At 37.8% G+C, this 15,913-nt stretch overlaps 1 protein-coding gene across 9 annotated transcripts in view; it reads left to right on the forward strand.

Moving 5' to 3' along the window:
• Window positions 1-5,875: 5,875 nt before the first annotated feature.
• GLRA2 (glycine receptor alpha 2) overlaps window positions 5,876-15,913 on the forward strand; it is a 268,210-nt gene continuing 258,172 nt past the window's right edge. For 4 of the 9 annotated variants that reach the window (XM_070502445.1, XM_070502448.1, XM_070502444.1 and 1 more), the window contains exon 1: window positions 5,878-6,222. The gene's annotated coding sequence lies outside the window, so the exon portion shown is untranslated. Of the gene's footprint in view, window positions 6,223-15,913 lie in introns of all 9 variants that reach the window. The other 5 variants (XM_070502451.1, XM_070502449.1, XM_070502452.1 and 2 more) reach the window with 3 other exon arrangements.

Genomic DNA, 15,913 nt, shown 5'->3' on the forward strand with positions numbered 1-15,913 from the left:
CTAGATCACTTATCTCAATCTGGAGTTACATATCTCTTCTCTGAATTGCTGTTGGTATAATCATGCATTAGCTTGTGGTTATCATCATCCTCTCAAAGAGCCATTTAAAAATTTCATTCTTATTTAATAAGAAACGTATATCAGGTTTATTTTCCTAAAAAAGATGGTGAACCTTTTGAGAGACTACATTATGCATTTTTGTGTCTGCCATAATGCCTACAACAAATATCTTAGTGGATATGATATTTTCATTTTCATAATGGCTTCTGCAAATACCTGCAAACCATCAACTCTTAAAGATTTCTGCTACTGGAGAAGGTCAAGTGGATACAAATAATTCAACATTTGAATTATTCAAAAATCATTTATATTGAGTTTTTGAAGATATTAGTGGCAGCCAGATTCTTTCCCTAATAAATGATTTATAAAAAAATAATAGTAACATCAACATTCACTGAGACTTTATACTTTCAGAGCTTAGCTCAAACTAATAATGATTCATCTGTATTCTCTGAGCACCTGTAACAGAGGCAGAAAGATGGGGCCCAGTCAAGGACTGGTTACAAGAAAAGTCTAGAGAGACAAGTTTCCTTGGTGCTCCACATGGTATCTGCAACCATATTGGTCTATACCTATGCATTTGCCACATTCACTCGTGCTTCTCAGTGACATCAGTGGATAAGTGATTGAGAGCAGCACATAGCCTACATTCACATTCTGGCTTTTACATTTGCTAGCTGTGTGATAATGGACCTAACCTCTCTATACTTCAGGGTCCTCCTGAGCAAAAAGGGGATAATAATAGTGCATATTTCATAGGGTTGTTTGTATGATAGTGAAATGATGTATGTAAAATGCTTAACAGATCTGACATATAGTAAATTCTCAAATGTTAAAGAAAGAATGAGCAAGTGCAAGCACACAAGAGTGAAAGAGAGTCACTAGAAGTTCTATTTTCTTCATTTTCCTAGAATCCAAAGTGTAAAGAATACCAGAACTCAAGCCGTGTTCTCCTCTTGGAAGAGAGTGAGGGGAAAGAAAAGCAACACAAAACCAGAGCAAGAGCAACTTTTAAATGGGTACAAAATTCCCAAGGGTAAACCATTGCTACAGGGAGGGGATTGCTCGCTATTGGAGGCTACATGTAAACAATGTGGAGTGACTCAACCAACAGCAAATGCTTGACTTCCAGAGGCTTCCAGAGGGTGGACTTTGTGCCTAACTTGGTTTATAGATCAACTGATCACATCATTGAACTCCTGCTATGATGTTGGGGCTTGTGACCCAAAGAACATTCAAGAGCTAAAGGTTTTGGATGGGGAGGTAGGACAGAGGCAAAAACATAATTGCAGCTTGGGGTAGGAGGAATGTGAATAAAAAAGGAAGCAAGAGTTCAAGCTCTCATGAAAAGTGACAAATCAGGGCTACGGAGAGAAGATATCACAGAGGTCACTGAAAGAGACCTGCCTACTGAAGGGGTGATTTAAGCCAGGCATTGAAGGTTTAGTGGGAGGTTAATTTAAGCATGACATAGCAATGTGTTATGATAGAGAACACTTGCTCTTGCCTTAAATAGGCCTGAGTTAGAAGCCAGGTTCCATCCCTCGCCCTCTGCATTTACTAGATAATACATACTTTCAAGACTATTGTGGGGATACTTGTTAAGTATCTAGTACAGTGTCTGGCATATAGCATAGGTTCAAAAATAATAACTACCACTAGTAACCATAGAGTCTTGGGGCATTTTTTTTATGATGATACTGCCTTGAACACTGGTAAGAACAGCTGTTTCACATTTCTTCTCTCTGACCCTGGGTAGCAGTGGTAAATATTTGCAGAGGTTTCTGTGCTCACCTCCCTGGAAATACCATAGGGAAAAAACACAGACTTAATTCTGAGTATTCAGAAGCCCATGACAGAAGTAATGAAACAAGCTCAAGCAGTGGCTACCACAAACTTCAAGGAGAGCCAAGGTCCTTGGAAGGGCTGATCTATACTGAATTGTAAATCTGGGCCACTTTGCCTTCATCTTTCCTTCTCCTTCAATCCTTTCTCGCCTTCCTTTGCCTAAAGGTGCAATGTGGACCTCAAGCTGCTTTGCTTTTCCATCAATGGGTAAGGCAGCAGTCTGATCAAACTCCGTAACACTAAGATTTAAGGGATTTATTAAGTCACTCTCCCCACAGATACTGGTGTTTAAAATATTTCAAGAGATGGGAACTGTTCAGTCTAAATCACACATGTCTTAGAGTAGGAGTTTGGGGGTTGGCAATCAGTCAATGAATGAGGTTGAGAGTGGGCTGGTTATGACCAGAACTACTGAATTCATTTCATATAGAGAAAAGCATAGTGGGAGGGAGAAGTGCTTGGCATTTAGAATTATGGGAAGTACCTTAAAGTCTCAACTCTAGCACTTTTTAGTTATTGATCCTTATCAAGTAATTTTACCTCTCTGATCTCATTTTCTCAAATGAGTAATGAGAATGATAACCCTTACCTTATACAGGATGTTGCGAGGGTTAGACAAGCACTTCTCAAATTGAATATGAACACAAACCACTTGTGAATCTTGTTAAAACACAGATTCTGATTCAGGAGTTCTGGAATGGGTCCCGAGATTATGCATTTCTAATCAACTCTCAGGTGGTGCCAACACTGCTGATCCAGGGACCACAGTTTTGGTAGCAAGAGGCTGTTGGATAACATAATTAATGATAAAGTGGGCTTTCTTCCCAGACAATTTGGTGGGAAGAGATCATTTCTTGGCCTTGGCTTGCTACCAGTTACAAAAATAAAGTCAAGTCGAGGCTGGAGAAATGTAGAAAAGAGAAAATTGCTACCAGAATTATGAGGAGGGAGTTGAAAAGGCTGAAAACTGTATCTTTTTAATCTTGAAAAGAGCTGCTCAGGAATTTCCTGCTCAGGGCTTCTTGAGGGTGGCTCAGTGGAATTGTGGGTTTTCTTCCTCCCAGCACCAAGCAAAGCCTGGCTGCCTGTGTTTCCCAGCAGAGGCTGCCTAGTTCCAGTGCTGCCTTTAGTTGCTGTTCATTTTCTCCTTTTTCACTTGTTTGTAAACACGATTGATGCTTATTTTAAAAAATATAATCTCTTAGTTTCAGTATTCTCACCTTTTAATCCATTTCTATAAATGAGTGACCTAGATTTCTAAAGGTTTGCTTCATAAATGTATTACTTTCTCCTCCCGGAATTGTTCCTGCCCTATACTTCATCCTTTTTCTGTAGTCTTCCTCATCTTCTCATCCTGCTAATGATGATAAAATTTTAAATTCTTGAGGAACTTACTCCAATATCAATTGCAGCCACATCATTAATGTTCTCTCATTTACAGGCTCAATTACCCTGTAGCTGAAAAACACTGTATGCTTCTATATGTGGGATTAAAGCCAGCTTCTTGACCTAGAGTTGGTTAATTTTAATCAGCTGGGAAAGCGTAACCATTGTATCCAGGGCAATATGACCTCCTAGAGCCTATGCACACATTGTTGATAAACACTTGTGAAGCACCATGTCAGACGCTAGTCATCACAAGACATTGTGGGGAAGATAATGAGAGCAATCAGAAAGGAAAGCCAAATTCCCCTCTAGCAGGATGGGGAAGAGAATGTGAAGGAGGTAAAGGGGAGGCAGGTAAGAGAAATTGGCCCAATATTCCTTTGCCTAGGTGGGCAGACAGTGGGTGTCTCGTGGAAAGTGAAGGTAGACTTTAGTGAATCTGTAAAATGAATTAAAAATTATGTTAAAAGAGCTCTTTGTAACTTAAAATGTTAATTCTTGACAACATGGTTAAAAAAATTAAGGGAATTTAAAAAACACATTTATTGAGGTAAAATTGACATATAATAAATATCGCATATTAAGGAGTATAATTTAAGTTTTGCCATACATATACACCAGTGAAACCATTACCACAATAAAAATAATGAACATACCCAACACTCCCAAGTTTCCTTGTGGCCCTTTGTAATCCCTCCTTCTGCCCTTCCCATCATATCCTCCATCTCCAGGACATAACTGATTTGCTTTCTGTCACTATAGATTAGTTTGCATTTTATAGAATTTTATATCAATGGAGTGCAATAGTATGTACTTTTTTGGACTGACTTCTTCCACTCAGCATAATTATTTTCAGATTCATCCATGTTGTTATGTGTTCATTCTTTTTTATTGCCGAGTAATATTCCACTGTATGAGTATGTCATAGTTTGTTGATCCATTGTTGACAGACATTTGGGTTAATTCCCATTTGTGCTATTACAGATAAAGCTTCTGTGATAGTCTCTGTATAGGCATATTCTTTCTTTTTTATTGGATAAATACATAGGAGTAGAATGGTCAGATCACATGTTGGGAGTTTGTTTAACTTTTTAAGAAATTGTCAGACTATTCTCCCAAGTGACTGTACCATTTTCATTCCCACACAGAAGAGTATAAAAATTCATGTCCCTGCACAACATGGCCAAAACTTGATTATGTTCAGTCTTTGTTATTTCAGACCTTTGAATAAGTGTGTGGTAGCATCTCATTGTGGTTTTAATTTTCATTTCCCTAATGACTAATGATATTGAGCATATGTTTATTGCTTATTTGTCATCTGTATATCTTCTTTGATGAAGATATCTGTCTGTACAATCTTTTGCCTGTTTTATATTGGTATATTTATTTACTTTTTCTTGAGTTTGAGAGTTCTTTATATAGTCTGAGTACAAGTCTTTTATCAGAGAAATGGTTTGGAAATCTGGAGCTAATATTCAAGTAAATAAGAGCTGGACCCTGCCTATAGGAGCTCACAGTTCAATGAAAGGGTCAGGACAATAAAATATAATCCCTGAAGATGTTGGAGGCTACAGTTGAGACTCTTGCAGAGTGCCATGGGGGTGTAGAGGACAGAACAATAAATTTCACCTGGGAGAGCTTGGAAAGATTTCCGAGAGGAGGGCAACTTAAAGCTTTCTTTTGAAATGTGAAAAGTTGGGTGGGTGGAGAACATCTGTAAATGAATATTCTAGGCAAGGAGAATCTGTGCAAAGGCAGAAGGGCAGGTTTAGGAATCATAAGTTCTGGATGACCAGAGGGAATGGGGGGAAGATGAAAAGAGGAAGGCTGAGACTAGATTTGTTGGATTGTGGAAGGTTTTTGTAGATCAGGCTTAAAAATGTGAGATTCATCTTCAAAGCAATAGGGAGCCTGCTAACGGGTTTCAAGCATCAGAGTAAAATGGTCAGATTTGCATTTTAAAAAAATGTCCCGCAATGATGGTGAAGGGTTAGAAGAAGATAATGAGTTGAGAAAAAAAATGATAAGAACCTAAACAAAGCAGTAATAGCAGGGATAGAGAGAGGAGGGAATGGATTCTGAAGATATTTAAGAGGAGTGGTCGATGTTGGTGACTTTCAATATTAGGGGTGAGGGAGATGGTAGTATATAGGATGGCTCCAAGATTCTGGGCGAAATAATGGAGTGATTTGGGAGCACATCCATCATGTCCAGGGATATACGAATAGGAGCAGAAGAGGTGGGGAGTGTTTCAGGTTCAGCTTGTATCACTGATTCATTTATTCAACAAATTTTTACTGAGTGCCTACCATATGCTAGAAACTGGGAAAATGATGGAGATGAAAGCAGATACTGTGCTAGCTGTCACAGAGTGAAAAGTCTAGCATAGAAGAGAGAAAATTGAATAAGTCCACAAATGTGTAATTTAAAACAGTTGGCTCTGAATTGCTTAAGGTAAAATAATGGAGTGTTTGGATAGTATACTCAAGTAGACCTCAGCCGCAGGAAACACTATCTTGAAGAAGTAAAGTTTAAGAGGAGACCTGAAGGAGTCAGGCTGGTGAAGATAAAAGAATAACATTTCAAATGGAAGCAATAATGCATGTTAAAAACTGTAGGACATCCAGGTGGAGGTTTCCAACAGGAAGATAGAAACGTACACCTAGAAACAAGACCTCAGATGGAGAAGTTATCAACTTATGGGAGAAGGTAAAACCATGGCAGAGAACGAGAACTTTGAGAGAGGGTTTGTAGAATGAGGAGAGAATAAGATTGATGCTTGACCTGTGGAATAACAATATTTAGAGAATAGGCAGAATAGGAGAGCAAGTCAGCTAAAGGACAAGGAGGAACAGTCAAGCCTCTAAGAAGAGAAAGAAGTAGAGAGGAAGCCAAGAAAGAGGAAATTCATGGCCACCAATGTCCAAGGTATGGAAATAACTGTTGTGGTTTACTCAATTCTCCTCCCCTCCCCTTGTACGGAAACCTTTGCACGGTATTAAGTAATTCTGTTGATTGTCTTCTGCCAGGCTGAACCAGGTCCCTGCCTCATTAAGCCTCAAGGAAGGAATGCACATAAAGGAAAAACATATTTTATATTGATTCTAAATGTTTTCAAGGGAACTTGTTTTGGCATTTTCCCCTTTGCCTGTCATTCTGAAGAGTGATGATAATTTCAGATTCATGAAATCACTTTCCAGCATATTTTAAATGTAATTACATCCCAAATTGTGTGCTCCTCATTCTATGAAATGAGTCAGAATACTGCAGCCATTTCTTCTCTTCTGGGAAAAAAAGTCAAGACCTAAAAGAAGGTCCTTACACCCTGCGATAATGGCATGCATCTATAAACTAACCAGGATATTTGTTAGGCAGACTTGCTGCAAGGCTAAAACTAACTACCCAAAGAAAAACTATTATCCTTTTCCCTGCCTCTCTGCTTCTATGGGCTGGTCCTTCAAAGTCTAGCTCATCATCTGCATAAAGTTAACTCCAATATTATAGTCCTCAACTCATTGTCCTTCTATTAATAACAATCATTTCTTAAGAACCTGCTATGTACCATGCATTGTGCTAAGCATTACTGAACAATACATTGGCTTGCTTAATTTCAAACAATTGTGTGAGGTAGATTTACAACACCTGTATGATAGAGGAGGCGGCTGAGGCTTAGAGACGCTAAATTATCTGCCAGGTCTGTTGAACTCTAATATCTTAACCACCAAGTAGCATACATAATAATTCATAATTCAAAATAAAGATCATTTTATCACTCAGGTTATGCCCAGTTATACTGCAGTAACAAACAACTCCCATCTCTTAATAACAAATGTTTGTTTCTCATTCACACAGCTTGTACATCATAGGTCAGTTCTGCTAAATGTCTCCTTACTCCATGACCCAGGCTATCAGAGCTGCCACTATCTTGAAAGTTGTTGGTTGTCAAGTTAGAAGGAAAGAGCTCTGCAGGGTCTTGTACTAGCAATTAAATTCTTTGATATAGAAGTGATAGGCATTGCTTCCATTCACAACTCATTGGCCAGAGCTAGTCACTTGGCTGCACCTAACCACAAGCCATTCAGGAAATGAAATCTGACTTAGGACTGGGAAGGCAGAAGAGCCCAAAGTGAGCTGCACTAATGATCACACAAAGTTAGAGAGGTTCCAAGTATTATATTTCTACATCCATTTCAGCACCCTGCAGTCTACATTTTAACTAAGAATGTTAAAATTGTATTGCACAATCAAAACCACAATGATGCCATTTGCATACTCACTAGGATGGCTATAATCAAAAAGGCAGAAAATAACAAGTGTTGATGAGGATGTAGAGAAATTGGAATCCTTATACATTGCTGGTGGGAAGGTAAAATGGTATAGCCACTTTGGAAAACAGTCTGGAAATTCCTTAAAATGCTAAACATAGAGTTACCATACGACTAAGCAATTCTACTCTAGGTATATACCCAAGAGAAATGAAAACATATGTCCACACAAAAACTTGTACACTAACGTTCATAGATGTATTATTCATAATAGCCCAAAGTGGAAACAATCCAAATGTCCATCATCAACTGATGAATGGCTTACAAAATATGGTGTATCTATACAATGAAATATTACTTGGCAAAAAAGGAAAAAGAAATGCAGGTTTGATACATGATACAACTTGCATGAACCTTGAAAACATTATGCTAAGTGAAAGAATCAGTAACAAAAGATCACTTATGGTATTAATCCATTTATATGAAATGCTCCCAATGAGCAAATCCATAGATACAGAAAGATTAGCGGTTACCTAGAGCTGAGGGTGTTGGGAGGCAATGGGGAAATGTAGCATGTTTCAGTACTGCAGTACTGTTAAGGACAACTGACACTGAAATCATGACACTGATCCTGCAACAGATAAATCAGGAATGGTAACATCTAGGATGAGGGAAGTACTTCCCAACCAAGCATCCTACAGACTGATGAAGTCCTGTTTATTAGGCAAAATTGGGTTTAAATGTGAGAAGGGAAGAAAGAAGCTGAGACACCCTTGTTGTCACTAACCCAAAGAGACAGATCTCAAAGGGAAAAATAAGATTGAAATTCTATTACTTTAAGCTATGATGAATTTATCACATATAGAAACTAATCTGTATTTTGGATTTTTAAACTCCTCTCTTGAAAAGGTGCTGTGAACTTGGAGCTCTGTGATTTGAGCATCCAAAAAAATTTTAATGGCATACAGAAGTTTGGGTCTCAAAGATAATTTTCTATGTGGACTAAACATATAAAATTTTCTGAGTGGAAAATCAAAAGTATTTAAGACATGAAATTACCATTGGTAAAAAAAATTAACAAAAAGTAATCTCTTTAAAACTTCTGCTCGAGAAAAGTGCATATAACCTGGTGAAATACAGTACTAAGAATGTCTGAGAAGTTGCAAACTATAGTCCTAATTATGTCCAGGGTAAGACACAGTTCCCAAGCATACTGATTTAAATTGTCTCAAGACAATTCAACCAAATGGTTAAATAACTGATATTTGCAGACAAAATTTTGTTTAAGAATAGATGACCTTCTTGGGACAGAACCAACTGAGATAAAGAAGGAGACACTGGCACAAAGCCCAGATTTTCTCACATCTTGGAAAAAGACCAACTACTTTTTCCTGTCTGGAACATTTAGAATTTTGATTTGAAACTGTAAGAAGGTGCATGGGGGGCAGGCAAGGGCTTTCCTCTCCACCTCCACCTTTTCAATGAAGGTGATTCAAAATTGGGGAAGTTCCCCAAGAGAAGTTTGGTTAAATGAGACTTGATTTAAAAATACTCAGAAAGAAAAGAAGTTCTCTAGCTTCATTAGGTGAATTAAAAATGATCCTGAGAGAAGGAAGGGCAAGCAGGGTGGAAATACAACTCAAAGAAATTTTTGAGTACATTGGATCCCCCAAGGGGTAGATGGATTAGGCCCATCTGCAAGACCAGTTGAAGATGGAGACACACCCTCCCCTCAAGAGAGCAGCAGTCATTAGCAAAGGTAATACCACAGGTTATCTGTAAGTGAAACCACAGAGCTCTCAGGTATTGGTGTTGCCCCTACTTAAACCCAGATATAAATTAAACATGAAGGATGATAATCCCTTACCAGACCCTAAGCAAGTAGCATCCAAATCAGTTAAATTATTGGAGATCAGAAAGTCTGAACCACACAGACTACCAAACCATTAAAAAGAAATTGCTCCTGGCTTCTTCTAGATCCAAGTGGGAATCTCAACATGCAATAGGCCTGTTTAGATTTGGGCAAAGCTATGTCTCACATTTGGAGAACTTATTATGCCCTATTCACGAAGTTCTCTAGAAGAAAGTGACTGATTATTCCTTGTCTGTAGTAGTTGTACACAGAATTAAACATTAGAGGGGATAAAATCCCTACAAAATGTTGGATAATTGCATCAAAAAATTCTATAGCTACAACTTTCTAAATTCTCATATTTTTTTAATATGTGGATTAAAACTTTTTGGATAGATCCAAAAATGCTGGGGGAATTGCTTGTACAGGGATTTTGGGATATTTAAATGCAATGTGGTTACAGAATTGCAAATGAAATGTGCCATAATCCAAATGCGCTAGTGTTTTCTGAGTTGGCTCTTGTAGAATTCAGACAATTCATAGAAATATTCTACTTGATCTCTTGGGATTAAGTTTTACAAGTGTCTCGAATTTCTCAGTATCAATTTGGTTGTATTTTCTAACACTCTTAATTGGTTTTTGAAAAGATGGACTGGCATAACACTGAGATAAGTAATTTCAATAAATTTTGTATCAGTTATCTATTTCCACAATAATGCTGCATGACAGACAAACAAAAAATTCAGTAGCATAAAACAATGTGTCTATTTTTTATACATCTGGAGTGGTTGGTTAAGGAGGCTCTGCCGTTCTCGGCTAGGCTCATTCACATGTGTGGATATTGCTCACTGTTGGTTGATCCTGGCTGCCTGTGGCTTGGGTAAATGAGATGACTCAGATATGCTCCATGTATCTTTCACTCTCCTGGGTATGTTTTTATGATAGGGACAGAGATGCAAGGGAGAGAGCAGAAACATACAAGACTTCTTTGAGAACTAGGCTCAGAACTGGCACGCCATCACCTTCACCACATTCTACTGGCTAAAACATGTCACAAGGCCAACTCAGATAAAAAAGATGGGAAGACATTCTGGCTCTTTAGTGAGAGAAACTGCAAAGTCACATGATAAGGGTGTGGACACAAGAGAGGGAGCACAGGGGAGAAACTGGGACTACTGATAAATCAATCCATTAAATACATATAAACAAAAAGGCCTTTAAAAAGTTACAGTTCAATATTAAGGTCCCCTTGATAAATAATAAATCATGATACTATGACCCATAGCAATAAAAAGTTGAAGAGCTTTGGGAAAACCCGAAAGTTTCTGTATTGACCCATTCCCTGCTATTGCTGGCAAATTGCTCGGAATCTAGCTGCACTACTGGGTAGCCTGTCTCTGCATACTTTGGTGTTCCCTTGGAAGGATGTTGGGATTTCTTTTTCTTTTTAGACAATTGGTGACTCGCAGGTGCAGACAAGGGAGATCATTCAGACTAAGGCATGGCAAACTTTTTCTGTAAAGGGGAAGATAGTAAATATTTTAGTCTTTGTGGGCCAGACAGTCTCTATGACAACTACTCAACTCTGCCTTTACAGTACAAAAGCAGCCATAGACAACATGTAAACAAATGGGTATGGCTGCATTCCAATAAATTTTATTTTAAAAATCAGGCAATGGGCCAGATTTGGCTGATGGGCTGTAGTTTGCTAACCCCTGATCTAGACTTTCATACTTTGGTGCCAATTCCATGATGCTTGGGAAAAAGAGAAGGAAGAGAAAATAAAGACTTCTAAATTTGGAGTGACAATATAAATTGAAAGCATTGTTTGTAGTGACAAAATATGGCATGGTACACCAGAAATTACTGGAAGGAATAAATAAAATAGGTTAATAAACTCTCATGTTAGAGAAAGGTAAAAAAGACACTTGAATACTTGGACTTTGAAGAAAATGTTGTCTTTCTGCTTTATGTTAGTGGTTTGAAGCTCCTATGTCACCTTGCCTGCTTTGAGTTCCCTTGTGAAACAATACAATGTGCTCTCCCTGGTACCCAGATGTTGGTCTCTTTGGGGCAAGAGAACTCAAAATGAACCTGGACTATCTTGTTGTGGGTAAATGAGGACATATTTGTTAAATGTCTGGAGATGCTGGCCCTTAAAACGGTCCCTCTCAGGCAGCCTGTGACAAATTGAACATCAAAAAGTAAGCAATGATTATACTAAATTTGGACCAGCTGAGCCAGTGGAAGTCAGTAAGTCCATATTGACACTCACAAAAGGCAAATAATAAATATGCATTCAAGGGAATATTCCTATTGCCTACCAATTTGAGTTAATTATTTATATCCAATTATTAGAACAGGAAGAGGGTGGGGGGCAAATCATTCAAGTGGTGAAGGAATATGGAGCACTTTAGTTTGTTTAATGGATATAAAACTTTTTTTGAGTAGTTTTGAAATTTTTTTATGCCTCTCATGTGAGCTACAAATTAGCATATTCCTATTAGTCATGCCGTCTCTCCATGGATGTCTCCAACGTAAATCCAAAACTGTCATCAAATTCTGAGACACAAGCACACACACACACAAATATTTCTCTTACAGTGTTTCATATCTCTGTAAATGAGCCACCATCCACCCAACTGAACCAGCCACACTCCATGTTCAATTGATTTCTGAGTCCCATGTACTTTTCCACATGTCTCTCAAGTTTATCTCCTCTCCATATACACCACCACCCCAGTTTAAGACATGATTTTTTGTGACCCTGACCATTATCATGGCTTCCTAACTGGTGCCCTCCCTGAAGTTTTGCTTCCCTCCAGTATATTCTCCATTCTCCAGTTACATAAATACAAGTATGGCGATATCACCATTCTTTAAAACCCTTTCATGCTTCCTAAATCCCTTACAACAAAGGCCAGATGCCTTAAATCAGCTCATAAGGGCTTCCATGATCTGGCTGCAGCCTGCCTGTTCTGCCTCACCTTTCCTCTTTGCCCACTATGCTCAGCCTTCCTGAGCTGTCTTGAATATACCAGTGCTTCTGTGCCTTCACTCTCATTGCTCTCTCCCTACACCCATGTCCCTAAACTCATGTCTTCTCAACCTCCAACCCGTTCACTTGCTTTACTCCTGCACTCTCCTTCCTTTTGGAGGGCACTTTCTGTTTTACCAACTTACACTGTAGGACTTAAGAAGGCAGTGGCTGCTCCTGATTCACATACTCTTGCATTCCTACTACCCAGCATCAGTCTTGACACATAATAGATGCTCCATAAATAATTGTTGAATGGCTAAATTAATATTTTAATTACTTTTCTATATATGATTTTGGTAAGAGCCACCAAATTCCTTTTAGAGAAAGATAAAGAATGTATAATTTGGGAAAAAATACATCTTTGGCTAGACTATAATGTTATTAATTTCAGAGCCTATAATTTTCTTAATTAACTCAATATCTCCACAAAGCCTCATATGATACCATGTGGTGAATGAATGAATGGTTTATTATCACAGATTCCACAGTTCCTATCTCAGTTCCAAATAAACAATGACTCCATATTTATTTCTTCTTTCTTCTTTTTTTCCTGACCAACTTTCTAATTCTGGAAGATTGCATATATTTCTACTAATTTGGGACTATAAACAATTCAATGGTTATTTCTCTTAGGTTCAAAACTATTTTTTTCATTTACAGTCTGATGAGATTTGTGAAGACATCCATTCTTTTTTTCACTTGTTTGTTTCTTCTCAGAAATCATCCTAAGAGACATTCTTTCATTTAGTAAGTTAAACTAAAATGGAAAGATATGGTCTGACCAATATGGGGAAGATCAACTCTATATTAGCTATACATTGAAGCAGAATGACAAAAAAAGAAAATGCACTAAACTAGTTTTTAGAAAAGTCACGTTCAAGTCCTGTCTCAGACACTTCTATGATAATGAGCTACACAACAAACTTATGAAACCATAATCCCTAAAGTGTAAGCTTCATAAGAGCAAGGATTTTGCCTACTTGTCACTGTAAAACAGTGTACCTAGAATAGTGCATTGCATAACAGATAGTTATTGCCCAATAACTATTTGCTGAGTGAATGAACAAACGAAACTTGGGGCGATATAGCCCTTTTCAGATTTAAGTTGCTGCAAAATGAGGTAATGTTAAATATTCTGGCAATTTCAGAAAATTATTGGAACACTATAAATAACATGTATTTATAAAGATTTTAAACATAGAGATAACTATACACGTTTAAGATGTTATTGACAGCTTTGTGATTTCCCTCTAATGCTTGTAATCTGAATACCCAATTTTACTAGATTATTTGTTTCATTATATCTAGGGTTTATGCCCTATCATTGCAGTAAGATTAGTGTTCTTTTATTCTAAGTGCACTATAAGTTTGAAATAAGATATGAGATTACAGATATTGACAGTAATACTCATAATTTGAAAAGTGTTTGTGTTTAGGAAAAAATAATTTTGATATAGTGGCAAATTAAGACTACAGGGAGCATGTTTTCACATGGAATAACTTCAAAGGCAACAAGGAGACATTTGTACAAGTAACATGTATATAAAACTCCATAATTTTTAAACATTCCATATATGTTATCTTATTTAATTTTTGTAATAGTCTTCTTGTATATAGATAGTATTATTTCCATTTCACAGGTGAGAACATGGAGGCACAGAGAGAGTAAATAAATTGCCCGAATTTACACAGCTGATAAGTCAGAGAGCCTGCCCTCGAACCTGGATTTTCTGCCCCTGAATCCTTTGCCAATTACATTATATCATTGCAAAGAGTTTAGGCCAAAATATAAAATTGGAAGGCACAGTCCCCAAGACTGCCTTCTCTTCTGACACAAACTGCAAGTTTGGGGAGTTCCCAAAAGCACCCTCTGTTTCAATAATTCACTAGAAGGACTCACATAACTCACTAAAAACTATTATACTCATGGTTATGGTTTAGCGTAGGGAAAGGATATGGATTAAAACAAGTCAAGGGAAGAATGGCATAGGGCAGAGCCCAGGAAGCTTCCATTGTCCTTGCCTCATGGGGTCAGGACATGTTACTTTCCAGGTGTCAATATGTACAATTCACATGGAGTATTGCTAACCAGGAAAGCTCACTCAAGCTTCAGTGTTTAGAGCTTGTATTAGGGCTCCATTATGTAAGATTGCCCACATGATTGATCTCAGTCTCTAGGCCGACTGATACCACATGACCCAAAGCCCATACTCTAAATCACATTGTTGGTCTTTCTGGCATGGCCGGCTCCCACCTTACGACTGTATAGGTGTGGCCAGACCTACCCTAAATCACTTTGTTAGACTACCCAGTATGACTCGAGGCACTCAGGCAAACAAAGACACTTCTATCAGGCATAGCATTACAAGAGCCCAGAGATGACCTCCCAGAAACAAGGCAAAGGCCAGACCTTCTCTTTGGGTAAGGTCAAATTCTTTACTGTGCAATCATGTTGGGAAAAGACTTTGCATAGCATAGAAAGATGTAGAAAATGAAGACAGCTGGTAAATATATATGTATATACACATATGTCAATATGGCTTGTTGGAATCAAAATCTGAACCTTGATTTGGTTTTGTTGTTATACTCTCTTCTGGCCAGAAGATCAAATGAATTGGGAAATGTGAGAAGTCCTAGATAAAGGGATTATATCATTGCCATGGTTCAGATATAGCTTTTGCAGCTTATAAGAAGAGGTACCACTGTGAGAAGTGATAAAAGCATAGAGCCCATCGTTTGAGGAGGAAAGTCTGCTTGGTTTATGGCTTTTTTTGGAGCTCTTAGTTGTTTTCAGTTTAAAAAATTGATATCCATTATCAGACCGGCAACAGTAAACTCCTGGGGCTTTTTGCTAAAATTAGTTTTGATACCTTAAAGAATATTGATGACATTTTAGAGTAGAACAGCCTAACAGATCCAAAATAAAAGCTTTCCAAAAAAGACTTTATCCTTTAGCTTTATCAAGAGGCCAAAAAAGAAATAAAAATGAGTTCTGCTATTAGACGTAAAGGCTTCAATCATTTCTATTTATACAACTGCTCAGCTTTATCTAGCATAAAATAAAATAGAAGGAAGAGGCACCATATATCTGAGTGAGCTGGGTGTGTGCATAATAATTCCTTTTGGCTTATAATTTATTTTTCTTTGGTATAATTTTTAATCATTGAAGTAGATGAGGACTGTCTCTGGTGTCCTGAAGCCCTAAGCCACCACTTCTCATGCCCTTTTCCTAATCCTCTCCTTCAGAGACCCCCTTTGCAGTCCCCTAAAATTCTAAGACATCCTCTTTTTCTTGGATTTCTCTGGAAAAGAGGAAAATCTGTGATTTTCAGGCTAGATTAGTTTCCTGTGTTACTGCTCTTCCAAAGAGCATTTGAAATTAAGAGAATATCATACAGATGAAATTTTCTAATTATATTTACCATAGTGGGTTTATTAGTTTAGACAGGCAAAGCTCTGTTG

This window comes from Equus asinus, chromosome X (assembly GCF_041296235.1).
Source record: "Equus asinus isolate D_3611 breed Donkey chromosome X, EquAss-T2T_v2, whole genome shotgun sequence".
NCBI classification, from domain to species: domain Eukaryota; kingdom Metazoa; phylum Chordata; class Mammalia; order Perissodactyla; family Equidae; genus Equus; species Equus asinus.